Source organism: Pleurodeles waltl, chromosome 1_2 (genome assembly GCF_031143425.1).
Source record: "Pleurodeles waltl isolate 20211129_DDA chromosome 1_2, aPleWal1.hap1.20221129, whole genome shotgun sequence".
NCBI lineage: Eukaryota > Metazoa > Chordata > Amphibia > Caudata > Salamandridae > Pleurodeles > Pleurodeles waltl.
In genome coordinates this window covers 408,334,731-408,358,906 of record NC_090437.1, presented here as the reverse complement: position 1 = coordinate 408,358,906, position 24,176 = coordinate 408,334,731, and the positions used below count along the sequence as shown (strand labels likewise).

The 24,176-nt window shown below is 42.5% G+C and overlaps 1 protein-coding gene across 2 annotated transcripts in view; it reads left to right on the top strand.

Annotated features, from left to right (window-relative positions):
* The window catches only part of JAK2 (Janus kinase 2), an 882,548-nt gene that overhangs the window by 129,471 nt on the left and 728,901 nt on the right, over window positions 1-24,176 (top strand). The window contains exon 2 of one of the 2 annotated variants that reach the window (XM_069240320.1): window positions 2,072-2,202. The exons of the other annotated variant lie outside the window; for it this stretch is intronic. The gene's annotated coding sequence lies outside the window, so the exon portion shown is untranslated. The remainder of the gene's footprint in view (window positions 1-2,071; window positions 2,203-24,176) is intronic. 2 annotated transcript variants of the gene reach the window in all.

Genomic DNA, 24,176 nt, shown 5'->3' with positions numbered 1-24,176 from the left:
ATGGTGGCACCAGGACAAACTTCAATGGGCCTATTCATAAAGATGTTTTAGAGTATGTGAAGTAGTAGTTGTGTTGTACTTTTTTACATAATCTTACATACCTTTTGTCAGTTGGCACGGCATCATCTGAAATGTGAATAAAATTGGAATACTGAAAAAAAAGAAGGTATAATTAGCCTAAAAAAGGAATGTACCATTATTTCATTAGTGGAGAGATGGGCGTTTCGGGGTTGAGTCGTAAAGTTATGGAAGAATACATAAGAGTACTGCTTTAGTACTACTTGTCGGACTCATAACTGGTTTTGTAAATATTCCCACACCTGTTTAAGACCCTTCAACTGGTACTTGGTCCCTTTAACTACTAGCATGTTCAGGTCAACCCCCACTGCTCTGTAATGTAGCTGAGATGGGAGGGCCTGTTCATTCTTTACCTGTCAGAATGTAGTCATGGCCTAAACTCTTAGACGTAGGCTGCATTAAATTTCCAGATTTGAAGACCTCTAAATCAGTTGTAGAGTAACATCAGTTTGGGATAGAGGTAGAAGTGTCCAGAGGGATTTGAAAGGGAAGGAGTGCATATATTCCATTAAAAAAAATAAAAAAAGTGTCACATATCACCTTTGAAGCTACTATCTGTCTTCTGTCACTCATTTTGGGTTGGAAGAGGTAGAACTTTTTGCAGTCATTTATGCATTGCTCTTCATGGCTATATTATTCTGGGGCTTCAGTTTACCCAAAAGATAGAACAAGCATTGGAAAAGCCAATAGGTCTCACCTATGAGACCTTTTGGCTTTGTTAATGTTTCTCAGCCATGCTGTACAGCATTACGCAGCTGCAAAACAACATGGGTTTTTTCCTTTTTATTCATCGTTCCAAGATGGATCAGTATAATAAAAAAAATAGCACTAAAGTACTTTAAGAAGAAGGGAGTGCAGCATCCTGACAGGCAGGGGTGCAGCAGCGTGACAGATGGGAGTGCAGCACCCTCAGCAGGCAGGGGAGCTGTACTCTGGTAGGTGGAGAAGCAGCAACCCAGCAGGAAGGGGAGCAGCAGCCTGGCAGTAGGGGGAGCAGCAGCCTGGTAGGCAAGAGGGCAGCAGCAAGATGGAAGGTCGGGGAAGAGCAACAGGACAGATGGGGGAGCACATAAGGAAAGGCACACTGGGGAAGAGGGAGCAACACAACTGTCAAAAGCAACATGGAGCGTCAGGGGGAAGACTCATATAGACCAGAGAACAACACTTGTGATTATGGGGAGAGAGAAGCACATGATGGAGAGAGAGTATGAAAAAAACAAGCTGAAAAAGATATGCTGCTGGGTGTGGATCTAGACTCTCCTTTCTACATCAAAAATCTGAAATGAAGGACCAGTTGATAGGGCAAGTTCAAAACAAGTCAGGGTGCTGCTTTGCTTATTACCAGAGAACATGATCCACCAGAGATCGTGATTCAGAGAACGCGTTCCAAAAGAAAAAAATAGTTCCCTTAAATTGAGTAGAGGAAGCATAAAAACAGCCAGTCAAAGAGATGCATGCTTCATGGGATAGACAAAAACAAGATGAACAGGCTTAAATAAGGCTTAGATAAGGAAAGTAATCCAATAGAAACAGGTATCCGAGAACGTGATCCACAAGAAGAAAAAAAATGTTCCCATAAAGCGAGCCGAGAAAACATAAAAGCCTGCCAGTGAAAGAGATGCTAAATACTCTACGCTTCATGGGATGGACAAAAACAAGATGGACAAGCTTAAACAAGGAAAGGCATCCAGTAGGAAGCAAGCTGATAAGAGTGATAGTAAAGCCAAACAATGGGAGGGCTGCAAGTCCCTTATGTTCTTGGTAAGTCCACAATGTCTTTTGCAACCAGACAGCTTGCGTTGTTTTATGGCCTGAAACTAAAAAAGGGAATATAGGTCTATTTGGAGATACAGAAAATTGTTCCATCAGATGTACGCTTGCACGTTTCAGGTTACATTGTATAACTAGATTGTAGATGTAAGCAAATCAGAAATAGCTTCTATTTTGATTGTTTTTACTAGATTTTAATGCACAACATTACTTTTCATTCTAGGATAGAAATCCTGTTTCTGGGGTGAAAACAAGTAACATAGTGTTCACAGATGAGGCTGACTCTGAGGCGACAATGCTGAAGTAGATTCTATGGAGCTTGCCATAATTTGGAGATTTGCCCAGTGGTGTAAGGTAAAGCAGTCTGCAAAACTTCACAACTTTCTTTGTTGTTATAATGCTGTTCTTTCTAACATTTAACCCGATAAAGCACTATGGTAAGGTCCAGTTTTGATGTCTCTGCTCACAGGCAAATGTTTACATTTGCTCGTGCCTATCTGCTTTGCATTTTGGTATCTTTCTGTCACGTCATTGCTCAAAACGTCTGAGTGGATCAATGCCAATATGTACAAAATAGCAGTTCACAAAACTAAACACCTGTCTCTGCAAAGGGCCTAACAAGGATTATCACACAGCAAAACTTTCCTAGGAGGAAATCAACACCCTTGCGTACTGTGGAAATCACATTCCATGTGATTAATTAATCTTCTACAGGCATTAATTCAGAGTAATAATAACCCACCCTATAGTGCTAAGTGAGTTTAACATATGCTTTTCACAATAAATATGTCAGGCTTACAGCTTTGATCTTAACTGTTCATAGTAAACAAATTCCTGCCTATTGACTTGACCATTACCACCACAGTCCTGTTGTATTGAGCATAATATTTGTCATAATGCAAAAAGAGCAGTATAAGCAGCTTTTTTTAAGTGGAAGCATACATCTTCTCCTTAATCAATGCTCAACAAAGTCAACGTAGCAGATTTTTAAAAGTCAACCTTTGAAACACTCTAGGGATCACAACATTTATTAGGGTTTCCAAGCCCTGTTAGAGGACAGCTTGCTAACGTCCGCTGACCAACCAAACACAGTGCACGTTAGGTAACTGCAGAAAGGTAAAGAAAACTGTACTATGCTTCCTTGCTCCCTGGTCACTGGTAATATTGATGCTTATACCTTGTGTATAATTTAAGTATCTAGACTATATTTAGGGTTGTTTCCCCTCACTCACCATTCTGAAATTGAGGCAGTTTTAGGTCTGTGTTCTGCAACCTGTCAAAATGGCAGTGGAGTCCTGAAGTTCCCAAAACCAGTGCTGAATGAGAGCTCTTTTCAGGTATTCAGCAAGGTCCTGACGTAGGGTTTAAATTAGAGTGCTTGTTGATGTAGTCGGTCATAGAGCATTGGCTTTATGCAATGAATATTTGTTGACACAGGTACCAGAGAACATGATCCCCTCCCAACTTGCCCTCCACCTGTAATTCACTCACCTCCATGCACAACCCCTTCACTGTAGCTATTAACTGAACCAGCAAGAAATCTGAGAATGACACATTGCAACTCTGTCAAGGAGCATCATCTCTGATCCCTCCAGTCATGAGCCCTAGAAGGAAACTCTTTTACTTGTCCTGATGTTTACCTTTTTGGACATGCTCTTAGCTCTGGATCTGCAGAGTTCCAAAACTCTCACCTGCATGTTCTGTCTGGCACTGACTTCGGAGTGTGCCCGATTCATAACTTGAAGGGAGATTCTCAAGCGGAGCTCAGTTAACAGCAGGAATGGTGAAATGGTCATTGAATTGTTATAGGACTGGGAATTCACAGAAAAGAAGTGTATAAAACAAAGAAGGCCATCAGGTTTTGACAGCCTTATGAGAGGAGAAAGAATCTACAGGCTAAACAAAAGTGCTAAAGAGGTTGCTGAAAATCCTCTAACTGGACACTGCAGCTAATGGGGAAAATACCTGGTAAGGCTTATAATAGGTTTGCACTTGGAGCTTATGAGGACAAACAAAAGGAAAAACACAGACTTGTTTCCCTTTATGCAGATGATGCGTTGGGGTATCTTCAGGATCCAATTGTCTCGGTCCCTTTGTTGCAGCAACTGTTGGGTGCCTTTGGAATTGTGTCTGGTCTTAAGGTGAATGAAATAAAGTCACTCCTGTTTCCCTTAGGGTCGCTCTATGGGGTTCCCCTGGAGGATCTGCCAAAGGTGGGACTTAGGTGGGAGATTGAAAGCTTCAGGTATCTTGGCATTTGGGTCACTCACACTGTGGCGGCACACTAGAAACATAATGTAGAACGGGTGGTTACTGGTCAGGAGCGTTCGGTCTATTCTGGAACAGATTGCCTCTCCGTCACGTGGAGGGTGGTTGTAGCAAAGATGGTGTTCCCGCCGCAGTGCCTGTACTTGGTTCAGAACTCCCTGTTTCCACTGTATGCTACGCTCTTCCGCCGTCTGGATAGTTTGCTAATCTCCTTGGTGTGAGCCGGGAGCCGTAGTAGGGTGGCGTTGCATGTGTTACAAAGAGATCTCGAGGATGGCAGGTTGGTGATTCCTCATATTAGGTATTACTACTATGCAGCCCATCTGCAACATGCTGCAAAGTGGTTGACTGAATCAGATAATTGAGAGAAGAGATTGTTTGCAGGAATTCTGGGCGAACAGATGTTGGTGTATCTATTGATGTCGGGTGGTCGGTCGGACTCAGCCTTCCCCTATTTGGTCAAGACCACTGCTTGGATCTGGGAGCCGGCTGTTAAGATTGCGCTGCGACGGGCCCCATTTGACAGAGAGTTGAGGATATGGGACTTAGCACCCTTTAAGGGACATGGACAGACTGATATCCATTGGAGGGTTGGAAGCTGGGAGGCTGTGAACTGGTAGGAGACTTATACCCCAATGGCGAGTTCATTTCCTTTTCCGAGGCTCAGGATTCTTTTGGTGTAGGCCCCCGGGCAGTTTCTACACTATGCAAAGATAGAGTGTGTCAAGGGTGGAAGCCTAACCATGCCTCCTAGGTGCATTATTGAAAATTCCTTTACCTTCTTCTGGTAAAGGGTATTTTTATTTTTGGCTGATTTATTTTTCTTTTTAATTTCAGACAATACTTTACTCTATTTAACAATTCACTGGTTAGATTGTTAAGCCACACTTCCCTATTTTCTTTTTTAAAACGAGGAAAAGAAAAGCAGCCGGCAGCCCCTGTGGCCTGGAGGGAAAAAATAAATTTGTGGGACACCGTGCATCCATTGTGCATGTGATGCTATTGATGTTCTGAAACAATTAACTTCTCAAATGGGCACCAGGGTTCCGACAATATTTGAGAAATCCAAGTGTGTGGTCCGCAAACAAATACATGGCCCACTTACGAAGTCTCAGGCACACGGAACTGATGTTGCTATAGCACCTTTGCCTATTATTACAAACAGACAATATTTTATTGGCAGGCGAGTCTACAGCACCTGTGAAGACAGTTCTAACATGCTCACCTAAAATAATTGTCTCTATGGTAGAATGCCGTAAAAGATTTGAACCCCTTGAGTTATTGGAGCCACCCACTTATATTACTTCTAACACCAGGCCTTCAGAGGCGGGGAGAACTGAAGGATTGCCATCCCCTGGAACTAATTTGACTGGTCTCAAGAAAAACAGAACATGTTGATAGAAAGTCATGGATATGTTACATGTGTTAAGGGATGAAATCATACATTTGAGAGCTCAGAAGCAGACTTTGTCTCAGAGTACATCATGTAAAGGGGAGTGGGGATGAGGATGAACGCCAAGTGAATATTGATTCTGCCAGCAAATGTAAAGTGCCATCAGTGCCAAGATGGGAAACTTCTGTTGGAAGGAATTCCTGCAGTGAGGTGGGAATTGACATGTCTACACAGTCACTGTGCATCTGAAGTCACGTGTTGTCCTAGACCCATACATTTACGCTCTGTACAGTTTCTTGTCTAATAAAATGGGAAATGCAGTGGGAAGTCCTGACAAGATAACTACCTAGCATTCTGTGCAGTTTGATAACAATGCACTACAATATGTGTTAAATAATCCCAGCAGTCAGATTCTGTACATAAGTGCCCAAAAAATGCCTTGTATCTTAAGGACGGCCAGGGAATTATTGAAGAACAAGCTAATTCATTGGATCAGACATTCACAACAGTGTCTCTGTTTAATATGGTTATATCTTCTTCATGTTGAATGTGTGTCCCCAAAGCATGACCTATGTGTTTACATTGTATTAAAATTGGGGGAAATGGGATAGTAGAGATACTGGTGGACCCCCGACTTGGAATCAAATCCTAATAATGGCTCTTGCATTCGATTCAAATTAAGGCTGCCTCCTGCTTGGCTAATCGTTTTGATGCTTACTGAGGCTCCTAGAGTGACCCAGTTGGAGAACAGGGTTTCAGAGTCTCCACCGTAGAACCTAATGGTGGGCCGGCCCTTGAATCCTGAACCACAGGTAGCAGATTGACTTACTTACCAACCAGAGCAATCTATAGATTTTTCATCTCCCAGTCACTGTGAGGTCGATTCCCTATTCCTTTTGAGGGTGAGCATGGAACCCAGGAATTTGAAGAACAGTTTTAATGGGCCTAGGTCGATAGAGCCAAAGTCTTATGCTTCCCAAAATTCTGTACTACCTCTACAAATGTGCACACTTTGGATTTGAATGTAGTTGAGGCTACTTTCCTGCAATGTAGAAGGATTGAAGTCCACATTTGGAAACCCATTTTGGGGCAGTTTCATGGATTCTTTTCATGTATGCCTCTTTCAGGAAACCTTAGCAGTTTCCCCCGCTTCATACATCGGGTTACCTAAATTTTAGTGTGGAAACAGTACCATCTAGCTCAGGCAGCCCATTTGAGGGATTAACAATCTTTATTAAAGTGCCAAGTGGTATTAAAATAAGATCCCCGGATACACTAGGGGGCATATTTATACTCTGTTTGCGCCGGATTTGCGTAGTTTTTTTAATGCAAATTCGACGCAAAACGAACTCCATATTTATACTTTGGCGTTAGACACATCTAGCGCCACAGTTCATGGAGTTTGCGTCATTTTTTAGCGTGGACACCTTCCTTGCGTTAATGATATGCAAGTTAGGCGTTCCCGTCTAAAAAATGACTCCGAGGCATGTGCGCCGTATTTATACTCCCGGGCAAAACTGACGCCCGGGAGTGGGCGGGTCAAAAAAAATGACGTCCAGCCGCTTTTGCGTCATTTTTTAGCGCCTGGTCAGGGCAGGCGTTAAGGGACCTGTGGGCTCGGAAGGAGCCCAGAGGTGCCCTCCCATGCCCCCAGGGACACCCTCTGCCACCCTTGCCCACCCCAGGAGGACGCTCAAGGATGGAGGGACCCACCCCTGGGACATTAAGGTAAGTGCTGGTAAGTATTTTTATTTATTTTTTTGTGGCATAGGGGGGCCTGATTTGTGCCCCCCTACATGCCACTATGCCCAATGACCATGCCCAGGGGACATAAATCCCCTGGGCATGGCCATTGGGCAAGGGGGCATGACTCCTGTCTTTGCTAAGACAGGAGTCATTTCAATGGGGGTTGGGAGTAAAAAAAAATGGCGCAAATCGGGTTGAGGCGAATATTTTGCCTCAGCCTGACTTGCCCCATTTTTTGGCGCCCAAGCTCCATTTTCCCCTACGCCGCCTGGTGTTCGTCATTTTTTTTCACGCACACCAGGCAGCTTCGCCGGCTAACGCCGGCTAACGTCATTGAATAAATACGGCGCCCGCATGGCGCTTCAGAATGGCGTTAGCCGGCGTTAACTTTTTTGACGCACAACTGCGTTGGCGCAGTTGTGCGTCGAAAAGTATAAATATGGCCCTAGAGCTCCTTACCTCTTCTAAGAAATTGCCACCCATGAAAATGTTAATGTTCTCCATTGCTGAACACAGGGGAACTAGGACTCCAAAATCATCCAAATCCTGGTCGATGACTTGGATTAAGATGCCGTCATCTACCCCTTGTTAGTTGAGGATGATTTTAATATGACCTTTGAACCCCAAAGTGTTATATATGACTGAATGAAGGAAGAAGATAGGGCTTGGAATACACCTATGCTAACTATCCTTGTTTAAATAAGATACCTCTGGTCACTTCCTAATTAGCATTGTTTAGTTTTACGCACAGGTTGTGGGTCTGCAATGTCCATTCACCCTCTGATTGTATCCCCAAGTGCAACTTTAAGGGAGCTATGACAACGAACAGTATAGATTACATATCGCTGGATTTACATCTCTGGGTGAAAATGGGAGGGTTATCGGCAGAGTGGACAATGACCACAATGGCCTTTCATTAATTCTAACCAGTATTCCTATTCCAGATAATAAGCTGATTGACACTTTACCCTCACCGGTATTCCAGTCAAACAGAAGGAGTGTCAGATGGCCATGTATCATAGATTATCCAAGGAAATGTGCTGCAACATTTGGACCTGTAGCTGAAATAATAGAAACCTTACTTTAATGCTCCCCTTGACACGATCTACACGGTATTACGGTTGATTGTTTGAAATATCATTTTACTTAATTTAAGCACTTAAAAGAGTTGTATATGGCAATCAGCTTAGATTCTGAATCCTGTGATGGAACTGTTAGGGTCCCATGGTACAGAGAGGAAGATAATCCTAAACCACCACATGGTCTTTACTCTTGAAGGGACACTGGTGGCCATTGACTCAATGAATATGGGAAAAGGGGCCAGGTTGGACAAATTCCCAGCAGATTTATATCGTTTGGAGCCTTCAATATGGAGACCCTTCATTAATCTGCAGTCAGATTTGATTGCAGCTGGCTCAGATATTCCTATCACTTGTAGTGGGTCCAAAATAATCCCAGTATTTAAGAAAGGCACCAAGAACAATCCGGTTAATTATAGACCAATCAGTCTTATTGATAGTGCCCAAAAGAGCTTTTGTGGAAAGATTCTTGTCAGAATTCAGAACTGGATAGAAGATATAAGGGTCTTTACCCCCTCCTGGTGGGGTTTGGCGAGAACAGGAGTATAATTGATCAGGTCCTCTATTTTTCCTTAGTGGTGTAGTAGACCGTTTGGTTAAGGTGTGAGCATCTGTGTGTGTTTTTTGTGGATCTGAGGGTAGCCTTTGACCTGGGCAAGTATATGCTGGAAGCAGTAGATGATGACTGGCTCCTGTGTGTAGGAAACTGAATGTTAGGAATTTTGAAGCAGCCTTTAAGATTTAAAAAAAAATTATGGTAATGAATTATCTTTGTGTGCTGTGGTAAATATTTGCATAAGGCATGCGAGGTGAGAGATAAGTTCTGCGGAGAATAACTGGGTGCATAAGGAACTATGAAGAACTACTTTGTGAAGCTTTGGTGTTTTTATTAAATGTGAATTATATAAAACGTAATGAATTTTAGTTGGTCTAGAAGTAGATTCAAGATGTTTTGTAACATAATGGACCAATGTTAGAGGTTTCTATTATTTGCCATGTGTTTATTCATCTATTGCACAAAAGGCTGCCTGCCCATATCATGCAACCAACAGAAACTTCTTAGAATATCTAAATGTTAACATCTGGGCCACAAATTGTCTTACAATTTTAACCAGTGTTATCTTGGTGTATATGCAGTTGTCTTTTATTCTGAAGTTCTGAAAAGCACTCAAGACTTGTCTTTTCGACTGAGCTTTTCGCATCCTGCAAGCACCTGGATACCCTCTTGGGTGATTAGCTGTGCTGTACAAATCAGCTGATTGATTGATTGATTATTTTATCCATGCTTCTTGCAAAGCCTTACAAGATCATTATCAGAATCTGAATGAGATTAATTGAGCAATACCGGAGTCGTATAGATCATTGAGCAAGATTTATCTCCACTCTTGTCCCACATAAAACTTTGATAATATTTCCATTAATTTGTAAATGTCTTATAATATTTGGAACTGAATTACAGGGTTTGTGCAATTGTTTTTTAAAATTTTATTTATATGTGTATTTTTTGTATCTGTTTGTACTTTCTGTGATCTTTTATGGTTGTAATTGGCCAAAAAAAGAAATAATACATACTGGATGGATTAACTGAAACAGAAGAAAATGATGTATCAGTGGACCAGCATATATAAATATAGTTATGTGCTTCCATTAACAATTTGCATATGAAACCTCTCAAAATACTCAATTCAGAGTTTTGAAATGGGGACGTTGCATGCAGCAATTGAATATAATTCCCCCTTGTTTCAGCCCTCCTAAAAAAAGCATGAACCTCCAAAGCCTTGGGTATAACAGATAGCGCTTTATCAGGGCCTTAAAGATGGCAATTTTTTTCCTTCACAGTCTACCGGTCCTGCAGCAAATAAGGACCTTTTTTTATCTGTAATTAGTTCTTTAGTAGCCAGGTTAATCTCATTAATGCAACATTCCTCCTTTCTGCCAACAATTCAGAGTTCACATTGTTGAGGACTCAGATGGTCCTTTGCAATCATTTGCTCACAAGCTCAACATCAGTCTCATCTTCCTTCAACAGCACCTTCACTGCCATGTCACCAATTCTAGATGAAGGATTACCTGTAAGTAACAGTTTGCCTGGCCTCGGTTGCATGGAGTTTTCCAGACCTTTCCTTGGATCCCTACCTGCCCTCAGTTAAAAACGAATTGGATCTGAATCTAGATCTGGAGTCATATAGTTATTATCCTCTGCACAAGATTCGAGCATTCCATCCTCCTGATGCTCTTCCCATTTGTGTCCAATGACTTCTGTATTCATTCTTCTAGGTATTTTCCAGTGTATCAAGTCATCACCAGTTAGCACTCCTAAGGTGAGAGGTGAACACAGGGCTAATATTAACATTTTATTTTGTCATCTTGCAAATCTTTAATGACATCCTTACTGTTGATAATTGCTCCCTGCTCATCACCATTTTTGTTAGTATCATCATAGTCATTATTAGCCACACCATGATAGATATTATTGTAATCAAACCTGTATTGCTAGTCCCAATTGCCCCAGTGCCAATTTCCCTGCACCCATTCCTTCAGAACTATGCTTTATCAGCTGCCCAGATCTCATCCACATAGCTTTCACTGATCCTTAGCACATGCAAACCCTCCACTTCGGTTGCTTATTTCGTTTACCCTGCATGACAACACATATGTTCCTAAATACTTAAAAACCTTTAGTTGACAACACAGAATAAAAAACCAGGCAAAGTGATTCCCAGATCAAAAGGACAATCAATGTACAAGTTGTAAAATTAGGTTTACCTTTAAGAAATGTTTAACATAAACTTTTCCTACACCCACATATCTAACTGTATGAATTTCAAGAGAAAAAAGATCTCTCACATTAGCAAAGCTAAGCTCTTGGGCAGTTTGAGAAACAGCATCTAAAATGGAGGTCGTGCATGCAGTGTTGTGTTTTACTTTCTTTTTGTACTCTGTGGGGCTGTGAAATGGAGCTTCTGAGTGTTGACATTAAAGATCTAATGTATAATGCTAGCCTTTAGTCTTCTCATAAAATGAAACAGGTGTGTGAAAGAGTTTTCCTTCTACACTGATTTTGCGCAGAGTATCCTTTTGCTTCCTGTCCTCCCATTTATTGTGCTTCTGCATCTAAACGCCACTAAATCCTCCTTACAGAGAACATTTCCTCTGCACTACCTGAAAAGCATATTACGTAGCGTACTTATGCCTGACTGAATAGAGGTATCGATGTCACCAAAAATTGGACTTTATAGAATTGTATTGGTATGGCTGTCAGAATACCTCTATGAAAAGATGATATCATTGGTGGGTTCAGCATAGTGAATTTTACATTTAAAACTAGACTATTTAGCCTTGATGAAAAGCCGGTAGTTTTATCCCCACCTGTAATAAATTTGTGAAGCAGCAGGCATTTTATGAAGTGTGTGGCAAAGGGCTTTCATGTTCCTTTAGAAAAGGAAAAGAATAGGTTTTTGTTTTTTGCTATGACCTAATGGAGGAGCTGAGATTAATGTATGAACCCAATCACACTTCTTGAAGACTTTTGTTGACTGCGATCCAGCCTGATGAAGAATATAGCCCCAAAGTGAAACCTTATCTGAAAAACAGTCTTGTGTCCAGCATGTCTAGTTTATGAAAACACACAACTCTATCCCTACTAGGCGTTCACTGCTGTCCAGACCCTTTTCCTATGCCCAATTTCTCATGAGATTCTGGTAGTAGTGGCTGACTTTGTGGAATACCAAACTTGTGCCCCACGAAGAGTGAAATGTGGGACTTTACTGGAGGTTATTAAAGGTAACTCGAGGCTGGCCTTATGAGTTCAACCTTTTCTCCCACCCCCACATCCAGTGAATCTTTTTAAGATGTTGACTGGGGCGCAGTCTGTTGAGTGTGTTGTTGGAGAAATAACTTTGTTCCAATAATATTAAAAAGCTCCTACATTTACGTCCCAGACTGGCTACTGTAGAGGAAATGCATAATGTCCATGATACAAGATGTCTATTACCAGTAAAGGGTGTTTGCTATTTTAGAACTTAGAGTTTTCACCAAGTTGTTGGTAATGGTGGCTGGCCGTTTTGACAGCTTTGGGTACATATGCACCACTACTTAAATGATTGTTTAGCGTGAAACCTTTCCTGCATTGGAGCAATGTAGATAGCACTTACTCCTTCGTAGATTAACCCTTAATCAGGCATGGATTAATTTCTATGTAGAATGTCTGTTACCGTAATGTGGTTCCAGAAGTAATTGTGTGTGATGGCCCCCTGTTCCATTGCCAGTACTCTGGCCCTTTTGAGGATGGATGAAATAGGTACACATCAATCTCCTAGTTACTGTTTCTCACTTGGACCTTGGCAGCTTGTTAAGGTGGGCTCCGGAAACCAAACTGGGAGCCTTCTCTTTTCCCCTCATGCACATCTGAAGCTGGTCACCAACGATTTGTAGGAACAGGTTTGCAGTGACATGCTGAGAAGCAGCATGATTCCCCAATCTCACTTCTGCTCTGGTTTAAGTAAGAGATACTGGAAACATTAAAGGAAGAAAGATGAGAAGTAGGGAAACAAAACAGAATAGACTAGTGGGCAAGACAATGCTTGAAAGACAAAAAGTTAAGGAATCAGTTACTCATCCTGCCCAGCCCTTAACATAAAAGTTATTTAACAGAATATTCAAATAATTAGACATGTCCACTATTCCATTTTACAGTGCTAACCCACCCCCGCCACCTCCTCCCCCCTCACAGGGAGATTCTGCTTGTTTTTATGAAATAGGAGCAATTATTTCAGTGCTCCTGCCTTAAAGTGTCAAGCACTAATATCCTTTTGTTACATTTTTACAAAGAACACCTTATCATTGGTGCTGCACCATTGTTAATGTTGCGAAAGTGTGTAGTTATTTGCAAGAGCCAATTAAAACTTAATCAATTGGAGTTCCTTAATTCTCAGAAAGGATTGTACAGTAAATATGCAGCTCTGATATCTAGGGTCCGTCTTGCATACTCATTTCACTGTCTCCATTTTAAACTAGTATGCAACATTGGTATCCTTGTGTTTAGCCCAGGTCTCCCTATAAACCTCACAGGAAGATCCAAATCTGCAAATGGGGCTTCCTTATTGCAGGCAGAGTCCCTTATTTTCCTCTTGTAGAGACAACAGCACTAATGAGCTGGAGAATGAGAGAAATACCACTGGCCCAAACAGTGTGCCAAGTGAAACACTGAAAGACCAAGCCTCCCGATATAACAGAACCCTCCAAATTCAAACAGCTATGGGCTCCTAAAATTCTGACTGTAGAATAGGAAAAGGGTTGAAAGTAAAAGAATGAATAACACAGGGAATAAACCCTAGACCTGTGCTAAGACTGTCTGAAGTCCTCCACAGTTATGAATGTACAGCATGAGCTTCCCAAAGTGGACAGTTGCCCCTTTCTAATAAGAACCGGTGCGAGCTGGGCCACTGACTTAAGCCACACTGAACTGGGCTATGCTTGGACCTGAAACTGACACAAGTATAGTCTTCTGATACAAAGGCTTTGGTTCCCAGCAATGTTCCTCCTCCGCATAACCATGCTATAATTGCCAGAAATCTTTTAATTTTTGTTAAGGTACCTTTCTTCTTTCCATGGCAAGAGAGTGGTGATCCTCAGAGACACCAAACAGTGTTCTATATCAAGATGTCGAGAGCACACATTCATTCGTTGCAGCTGCATCATTCTTGTGAACTGGGGCCAGGCTCAGGGTATTTGACTCTTCATTCATCGAGCTAGTACCCATTTTACAACTGAGTCACCACATACCTGTGCAGTCATTGTGGGATGTGACAGTTGATCTTTTCTTTGTCACCTTCAAGGACTGTGATCTTTGCTCTTGGGTGTGTAAATTACACCTTATCTGTTAAGAGTTGGCCCTTGTTCTTGTCATCCTTTTTGGCGATCATGGAGGTAGTGATTTGACCGAGTCAACCACTCCATTGTGCCATGTGTGTCCTAGTAGTTGCTGTGTGTCTGAAGCAGTTGGTCGTTAGACCAGATCCATCTGGAACTAGAGAGCTCTCTTCAACTTGCAAACTGATCCTACTGTCCTTTCCAACATTGTAAAAGGGGAAGGTATATATTGTTGCACCCTACCCACACTCTCAAGCAATCCACTGGTACTTTGGAGACTGTGATTGATATGTCCTACAGACTGCAAGAAGAAATCTCTTTGGGAAGGAACAAATTGTCAGTGTTATGCCACTTGACCTTGAAGAACAGCAGTTCTCCTCTGCACTTGATGTGCTTTTGTTTCTCACATACCAGGCTGGGATGCAGATTGTAGTGGAATGCTGTAGGTGTTGTGTAACATCAGTTGGAGGCTACACAGATTGTGATTAACAGTGTTTCTCCCTGCAGGAGTTTATAGTGTAGCCTCACATTTAGGATCTATTGGACCTGTTTTCTCTACTTTAGAGGATGCCTCCTTTATTGCACTTTAATCTGTGTCCATCAGTTCTAACTCATACATTCTTTGAACCTTTTGACATATGTTACATATGCTTTTGAGTTACCTTTACTCCCAAAACCTCTTTGTTAAAACATCTGAATCAGGTGTTACTAAAGGTCCAGCTTCATAATAGTACACAGTTCACATAGTTTATTTATAATTATAAGATCACGTTCCTAAATACAGCAGAAGGTATCATCATGGTTGATCCTTTTAATAAACTGTGAATCAAACAAGAAAAATAAAAAAAGATAATCTTGTAACACAAACGAGAAGCAGCAGATGAGGCATTCTCTTGCATAACATACATTGGCACTGGCAGAGCTCTCAAAGAGAAAAGCTTATAACCTATTATTATAACCAACAAGCATTGAGGAAGGGAGTGGGCTCCAACATCTAAGCCAGTGGTTCTTAATGTGTGGTGTGAGGACCCCTGGGTGTCCTCAAAGTATACTCCACGGTTCTGCAGCTCTGTCAAAAATGAACTAATATTAATGAATACAGTCAAATTAATAAAGTTTATAGAAATAAAGACTCCCAATTAAAATATGAAAACGTTTTCTATATTTGATTGTGAACTAAACAAAGTATTTGAGTATTACTTTGTTGTATACTTGTTGTAATTTTGTGTATTGTTTTGAAGTTCACATGATAGACGTTGTTTAGGCTGATGGTTACCAGCTTACAATAATGACTCAGTTGGGGGGGTCTCTGGATTCCAGTAATGATTCAGTGGGGGTCCACAGAACTCAAAAGGTTAAGAACTGCTGATCTAGGCAGTAAGTTGGAATATTTCCAGTGGTTTGTGTTTGCTCATCCAGAAGGCTTAAATAATCCTCTTCAGTGTCTATGGGTAGGACATGTGTTGTAAATGCCTTGTTCATTCTACCATGTGGTATTAGCAATTTACAGCCTGGAATTCACGGTGGAAAGTTATCATCTTTATGGTTACTGAAGAAGACAATAAGCATTTTATCCCATTGATGAGCTATTAAGTGTTTTTTCGGCCCCCTTTTCCCTCCCATATGCAGAGCGGTATTTTCTGCTGATGCCATTTTGTTTATCCTTAGGCCATCAGAAGTTGCCATGCCATTGTTATGGTTCTGTGTGTGATTATTAGAGCTATTGCTAGGAATATGGATTCAGCTCTACACATTTTATAGCACATAAACTGTTCCTGGAAGCATCCTTCAATGTTACATGTATTCATTCGACCCATGTGGTTGGAGAGTCTGTAACCTCCTGCCAGAATGCATTGAATCGTGGACAATACCACTGTGTGTAAGAGCTCTACTTGCCCAACATGACAGCAGTGGCAGGCCAGATACCCAGAGCTTGTTCAGGGTCAGATACACCCTATGGGAAATGTTGAAGTGTAAATATTTGAATTTGGCATTGCAGATGCTTTATGGGGGTAAGCTAGGGCCTTCTTCCATTCACCATCACTGAACCCTCTTCCAACCTGTGTTTGTCATTTCTTACAAAGGGAAGTCCCAGTTGGGCCCAGTATAGTCGACTCGTTTGTTTCTATCTACTCCCGTTGTGTACAATGTTTGTATCAGTGAGGGTGTTTCTAGTTCACTTTTAGTTATCTCCCGAATAATCGCACACCACCCTAACCTGTCTTCTGTGCAAGATGAACTGTCCCCTATGGAGCCCGTACTCTAATGCTGACACCACAGATGGGACAAGAGATCTTTTAATGAGTAAGTTAACTAATACACCTAATAATGTATTTCCCCCTATTTCAGCAGTTCTCTTGAGATGAAACATATTGTCTGCTTAGGAATTCTCATCAAGAGATTGAGGGGCATGTGGGATGACATGTTTTGAGGCATCCGTGGACTAGACATACACGATTAGGTTCTTTAGGGAGATGTACGTAGGGTGAAAGTTGCTGTTAAGAATCTCCTTCTGTATCTGGTGGGGCTACAAGCCCGTTTATGACAATTGTTGTCTAACATGTCATCAGGCTGCTCACTGCAGTTGGATTGCCAAATAGTAAAATTCAAAACTGGGGACTCTCAAGCCTCCCTTGCTCTGCTGGAAGTTTCATCTACATCAGTGCAACCCTGCATTTTCCTGAATTCAAAATGAGATTTCCCAGCAGTATCTCTAGTTCTTTAATGAATTTTCTGGGGAGTATCAGCGGAAGGTTAGCAAAGTAGTATAAAAGCTGTAGAAGCTTTAACATTTTAGATAATGCTATTCTTCCTATTACCAGTAGCAGTAACTTTTTACTGCATGTTATCTGTGCTTTTAGTGCCCCCACGGTTCTTCCAGGAAGTATTGACTCAGACTGGTACTCTGCTTGCAGACGTGGAGAGCTGAAGGTTATTTCCAGTTCTGCTCACTGTTTAATAATAAGACCAGAGTTGTCCTCCAAGCACATTTATTCTCTCTTTTTATGGGCCTGTCAGATTTTCAAATTGTCAAAGGATTGTGCTCCCTTATGTTTTTTCATGAACCTATGATAAAGCATGCTTATCATGTTGTTAATCTTGAAAAGCCAGTTTTTCCTAGTAATTTACTATATATGCAAGTTGATTTGCTTTAAATTAATTGTATGTAAATGTATTTTTTGTGGATGTCCTGAGAACCTAGATGGGATCTGAAACTCCTGGGCCTTCTTTAGGCAACAGTCTGTTGAGACCTTGCCTACAAATGCAGCTCCACAGGACTAAAACATTAGGATATTTGTCATCAGTGGAAACCCACCTCCTGTTACTCAGTCATCCATGGCATTGATTGCTTGTCGGATTGCCTCCTACATTGCAGGAAACTGACACCAGTGTTGCAATATTTACAAAATGCATGTAGCTTAGCATACCTGGTTGCTTCACTGGCCGAATACAGGCCATGCAGGGGGAGAAGTTAAGGTACGCAATATGTGGAGAATATTGAAGAGATTAACGGAACCAAACATTTTTTAAAGAACTGAAGCACAAATCCCCTTGGACCACCACTCTGAAATGTGGTTAACACTAATCCTATTACTCTGATTACACACATACATTCTCCCTCAGCTTACATGCCCGCCATTCAGTATTCTTTTGACCTGCCATGTACTTTCAGATAGTGTTAGGTGTGCCTCAGCACCCATTACCTGCATGAATGTCCTCTGCCCCTCGGAGTGGAATAGAGCCTTCCATGATATTGGCATGAGACCAGAATGTCCACCACAGCCAAATTCAGAAATCCAAGATCACTTTCCTTCCCTGTTAAGAAGCTTAGCTCTGATCAGATTTAGCAGCACTGATCTGCACCAGTTGAAATGCTTAGATTGCTTCTCCCTGACCAGTGTTTGATGTGTGTACTTTTGAACTGCATTAAATATTTCTTCCTTTTTTACAATGGCCAGGAACTCCTGTGGTGGACTATCAAAAGGTATTCAGTGGTTTTGTGACAGTGTCAGAGAACGCTGAAAAATTGTAACAATATTTTATCCACTGTCTCTCATAGCTGTTCATCCCCCTGCCTATTGGGACACCCTCAATAAACCAATAGTCCGTTGTTATTTCCTTAGTTTGCAAAATATTAGCCTCATACTCTGAGCGGTAGATTGACGCTGCAGAAGCACATTCTTGAAAACTGACTGTTGCTTGTACCTCATATATTTTCCTAATTGGAAACTCTGTCGTGGTTTCTTTTTGTAGTTTAGACAGTGCTAGCCGTACATGATAGATTAATTTTTGGAGGCTGAAATAATTGTATAAATAATTGAAAAGTACAGATAGAATGTTAGTTAGCTTTGACAGCCTTTCTGGACATGCATCCAAAAGTCTGATGTGGTGTTGACACGGACCTCCCCACTGGCTCCCAAACGTCTGACAAGTTGAGAAAGCGTGGAGACTATGGTGCCTCTTTCCGCCAACTTCACGTGCCTCACCAGTTTTTTTTTTTTAAAGTTTTTTTTTGTTTTTTAAAGATGTGAGAAGACCGGAGGCTAGCTTTCTAATGGCTGTGTCACTGACTAATCCACAGTTGAGCACAGTATCAACTTTTTGAAGAGCACAGAGCTTTAGTCATTGAGGGAGTCGAAAAGTGGTGGGGGAGGCAGGAAGTGGGAGACAATAGGCTAGTAGACTGGCGAGCATAGATTTCTAGCACTGTCTGAAGTTGAGTGCTTGGTGTGTGAGGAGTAAGACATCAGTCATATTTTTACATTTCTGAAGTGTAATCTTGGTTAGAGAACTGGTTGGTATTTATATATGAAATATATTGATCCTAGTACTGAAAGAGGCAGACATTAGGAACAGGTACTGAACACTTGTAAATTCCCTCTCAGTTCATCCTGCAACTGGCAAGTATTAGTTCGACTCGCAAGTATTTCATGTGGAAAAATAAATATTTTCTACAATGTATGGGCAAAGCCACTGGCGATTACTTCGCTCTGAATATAGTGGCCCTTAATGATGAACCATTAACCCTTAGTATAAATCCATCTCTCCATAGCATTCATATGTGGAATCAATATATTGAAAATGTTTTCATGCATCAGAGCTCCGAAATAAGGCTCACTTCACACTCTCACCGAGTGGAGCTTAATTATTTGGATCTTCTTGGTTAACTTCAGTCCATCAAACTTTTTTTAGAATGTTAGGAAACTCACAGAGATTTTCTCTGCTGCTACATAAGTCAACACCTTTGTTCCCTATGTCATAACTTGTTGTATAAGTATTTATTGGACAACATGAAACGGTGCACGCCCCCCAACACCAGTTGCTTATAAGCAGAGTAGAAATATCCATGACCATGTAGTAAATGTAAACAGGGAAACCACTTGCATGAATTTGGACACAGCTTTGTGGGGTGTGGCACCAATGTGGGTCACTTTAAATGTGGGCATTGCCAGGAATTTTATCAGCCCCAGATCCCAAAGCTTTTCTGAGTTTGGTAGTTTAAAGTATCACGATCCTCATTTTGTTACTGTAATACTAAAATTGTGAGGTGTTCCATTATGTGTTATTGCCTGTTCCTCTGCATAAGACGAACTATGTTGATGATAAAGGAGCCTATTTGTCAACATTAACAACAATTTCTGCTTTAGATGAACACTTTGCTACCCACAACCACACAGCAGAAGCCATTGTGGCCAGGCCCTGTGGCCAACCCTTCCAAAGGCAGCCAACCCTACACCGTTCATGGCCTTTGGCCATCTGCAGGTGTCGTGGGGGTGAGGGAGGTGCTCACATGATATAGGATTAGCCTTTAAGTCCCAGGGACCCAATTGCCTGGGTCAAATGCAATGAAACAGGGGAGAGAGGTATGCGCCCCTTGAGCCTTCTTGGGCTCTGGGACCCCATCGTCTGGGGCAAAATATGATAGGAAAGGAGAAACAGGCCATGCAGTCCCCCTGCCGCTAGCCTTATTGGGCCCCGGTGACACCACCTGCTGGGGTTGCATTTATTCATTTTTTTTAATCAGGAGGGGGCTGCGTGGCTGCCTTCCCCGAGCCTCATCAGGTACCGGGGACCCCATCCCTCAGGGCTGTATCAATTTTGAAGGGGAGGGGGCTGTGTGACCCCCCCCCCACACTGAGTGTGTTATGGCCCTGGGGACCACATTCTGCAGGGCCTGCATTATTTAAAGGCGGGTGCCCACCCAGGGCACCCACCATGCACAATGTTGGAAGCTGCAGGGGGAGTCCCATGACCCCTGTGGGCCCAGCCGGCTCCCCACACGGTGCAGGAGCGGGCATTGCTCATACCGGCAGGGAGCAGCTATTTCTGATGCTCCCTCTGGGTGGGAGCAATAGCTTGATCTGTTTTCCTGTCCGCATCAATGTAGGCAGGGAAACAGATTTTAAGTGTGCTCCCAGCCAGTGGTAGGAAACAGCGCTCTCCTTGTTTGCAAAACTGCTGCATCCCAGGAGTGGGCCCCTGGGATACAGCAGTCCCCTGGGTCCCCATGCCCTCAACGGCCCTGAAGAATGGGGTCCACAGGAACCTTTGAAGGCTCAGTTATGGGGGCAGCACAGCCCTCTCCCCTTATTTTTTATTTTTATTTTTTAAAGGACTTGAGACCCTAGAATGGATGGCACAACTTTCTGATTGAGTTGGCAGCAGTTAGTCAGATCTCAGCAGGAGATCTGTCGGATCTGCAAAGGCTCCATGTCCCTAGATATACAAAGTTTTTGAGCATTAATGGCTCCAAAACTATTCAACAGATTTATATAAAAACATGAAAAGCACTCTTTCCGGACCAAGATTTAGCTTTCTGACAAATTGAATATAAATTGGTTCAGTAGTTTGGGTGTAGCTGTATCTAAAATTCCTATGGAAAAATGAATGGGAAAAACACGTTTTGGAACCCCCATCCCCCCTTTTTTGTCCGTCCGCCTGACCGATAATCCCAAAACTTTCTATGTGCAAACTAGTCAAAATATAGCACATTTTTGTAAAGTTGTCTGTGATTAGTCAAACGGGCCAAAATTATTAGCAACACAAAAATGCATTTCCTATGAAAACGTAATCCTAACTATAACCATACAGTAGACTGTGTGTAATATATATATATATTCACTTAATAAACCAAAGGTTACAGGGATGTTATAGTTAGGTTCTAAATTTACTCGCACAAAACCAGAGAAATTCAGCAGTTATAGGTAGAGTTATTTCAAGTGACTATTATTTGTGGCCTAAAATAACTATAACTCGCACCCTCTCCATGCACTGCTAATTACCCAAGAAATTACAGCACTCATGGCAACTTTTATAACGTCAGTAAAAATATCAATGAAACATTAGAAGTCAAATTATTGAAGTAAAAACTGTGCATGGCATGGTCCAAGTTATAGTTAACCATGGGCCGTGAGATATAGTTACTTGAAATAACTCTAAATATAACTGCTGAATTTCTCTGGTTTTGTGTGAGTAAATTCAGAACCTAACTATAACATGCCTGTAACCTTTGTTTTTTTACAGTGAATTTCTATAGCTTTTTAAATTCTATTTCCTAACTATAATGTCCCTGTAACTGTAGTGTTTTTCAGTGAATTTCTGTGTTTTTTTTAAACGGAAAGTAATTTTCATTACTGTACGTTAATCCAACCACCTCTGGCGGCTGGCCACAAGGTCTGCAGCCCAACACCTGCAGCCAACTCCTATAACTACCCAACTCTGCATGGCCTTTGACTATGTGCATTGGGGGTTGGTGCAGGGCTTGGCCTGTGGCCAGGCCCTGTATTCATTTTCTATAACCAGCCAACCCCATGCACAGCCTTCGGCCGTGCACAGCAAAGGTTGGCTGCAGGGCCTGGTCTGTGCCAAGCCCCTATAACCACCCAACCTTGTGCCACGCACAGCCTTCTCCCAAGCGCAGCAAGAGTTGGCCGCCAGTCCACGTGACCCCCATTTCCCAGCCAATTTTGGCTCTTGGAAGCCCGTCCCCTGGGGCCTGGTGGTGTTATATGTATTTTGGGGGTGGGGGGTTATGGATACATGGCCCTCCTCCCTGGGCTGATCTTGGCCTCAGGGATTCCAGTCACAATGTTGGGTACCATGGGGGTGGGGTGGCCTGGGGGGGCTGAAGGCACCCGCAGTCTAAGCTGGCTTCCCACATCCTGTGGGAGCCAGCATTGCTGTCACAGGGAGCTGCTAAACATGCAGCTAGCTCCCTTACTGTGAGAGCTATTGTTTCCTTTTTTTTCCCTGCCTGCATCTTTGTGGTCCCCCTGCATTTCATAGGAAAATCTACCTTGCGGTGGGTGGGTGTCCCCATGGCAGTGGGGGAGCTAGTCCCCCCCCCCTTCCAATTTCCTTTAAACATATTCAGCCCTGTGGAGGTGACTGTCTCCGGGGGCCTGCATTTAAACAAGCACGGAAGCCCATGCTTTTTATTTTTGAATTTTTGGTGGATCCGCCGCGTCTCCTTCCGGAAAACAAAAAATGTAAAAATGTTTTTTGGTCTGGCGGGTCCCTCTGGGACTCCAGAACCAGACCTAAGGGGTCAGGGTGTCCGTACCATGGCCCCTTTTCTTATTTTTTTCATTTGTGTCTGGGACTTGGCTAGAGCCAAGTCCCAGGATGGGTGCCAACACTTCCTTGTTAAAATGTCGGCAGCTAATCAGATCTCAGCACTAGATCAGGAGGGTTTGCGGAGCCTTTGCTTCCTTACATTTACAAATTTGTTTTTTTTTTAAACACATTTTATTTAAATTTGAGTAACAATACATTTCTCTTCTTAACTGTATCATTTCTCTGCCATTATACATTTGTCTCCATAGCAATTATTAGTTTCCATCAATCATTAGTAATTGTGGCGACTTTATTGATTGCAAACATTATCACATAGTAATTAGGTGTATTTCGTCCGCCCACCCTACATGACTGGGTAATCTAGATCATGCTTCTGTCAGTTTGTGTTTCAAGTTTCCTGCCCTCCGTGTGGCCCTGATTCTAATGTTTGCTCACCTGTTTCTAGGACTAAGTTATACGTTCGGTGTCTCGTTCAATAATCATGTTGTGTAGAGTAGCAATGTTCTAATGCCCACTCCCACCTCACATGCCACTCCCCCTTCCTATCTCCCTCCCCGACCAATAGCCTGTGATACGCTATGCGTGCAAGTTCATGCATTGTTCTGCAGTGTTGCTTAGGGTTCCGGTGGTAATAAGCTTGTGGGCGATTTGCCCGTTGGGCTAATTCTCTCCCTGTTGTAGGAGCTATGCCTTCTTAGGTGGTGGTTGATGGTGCAGATTCTTTAGATTCACCAATCAGCTGTTCCCAAGCACCCGTTAGTTCTGGGAAGCCCCTGCCCTGCCTGAGTTCTCATTGCAGTACTAAGCTTTCGTATTGTGCCCAGCGCTCTAATTCCCTCTTCCAGCAAAGGAGGCTGGGGCTCAGTGTTTTTTTCCAGTTCTTTGTTCTCTCTCTTTTGGCCAAGGTGTATGCGAGGTCTTGCAACTCACTAGTGGCTTTGTTCTTGGGGGTATGGGGGAACCAGTGGAGGAGACAGTGGCTCAGTGTGCAAAATACTTCACTGTCTATAATACCTGCTACTTCCCTCCAGTAAACGGCTAAGTTCGCACAAGTGGATAAGGTCTGCTGCTTCTTTCCCACAGTGTGGACATTGTGCATCTGCCACTCGGAGGTGGTCACAAAGCCGTCTCGTAGTACGATATGCTCTGTGTGGAACATAGAAGTGTATGAGTTGAAACCTAGCATTTCTAGATGCCTTTGGTGCCCTTTCTAGTATCTGCTCCCGGGATTTCTCCATTACCGGGATCCCCAGGTCGGTCTCCCACTTCCCTCGTAGGCCTTCTAGGGGGCGCATTGGTTCCCTACGGATTACCCCATATAAGCTGGTTATGGCCCTGTATGTGCCGTCCGAGGTTACTATATGACTGCTGGCCTGGTGAGGTCCAGGTTCTAC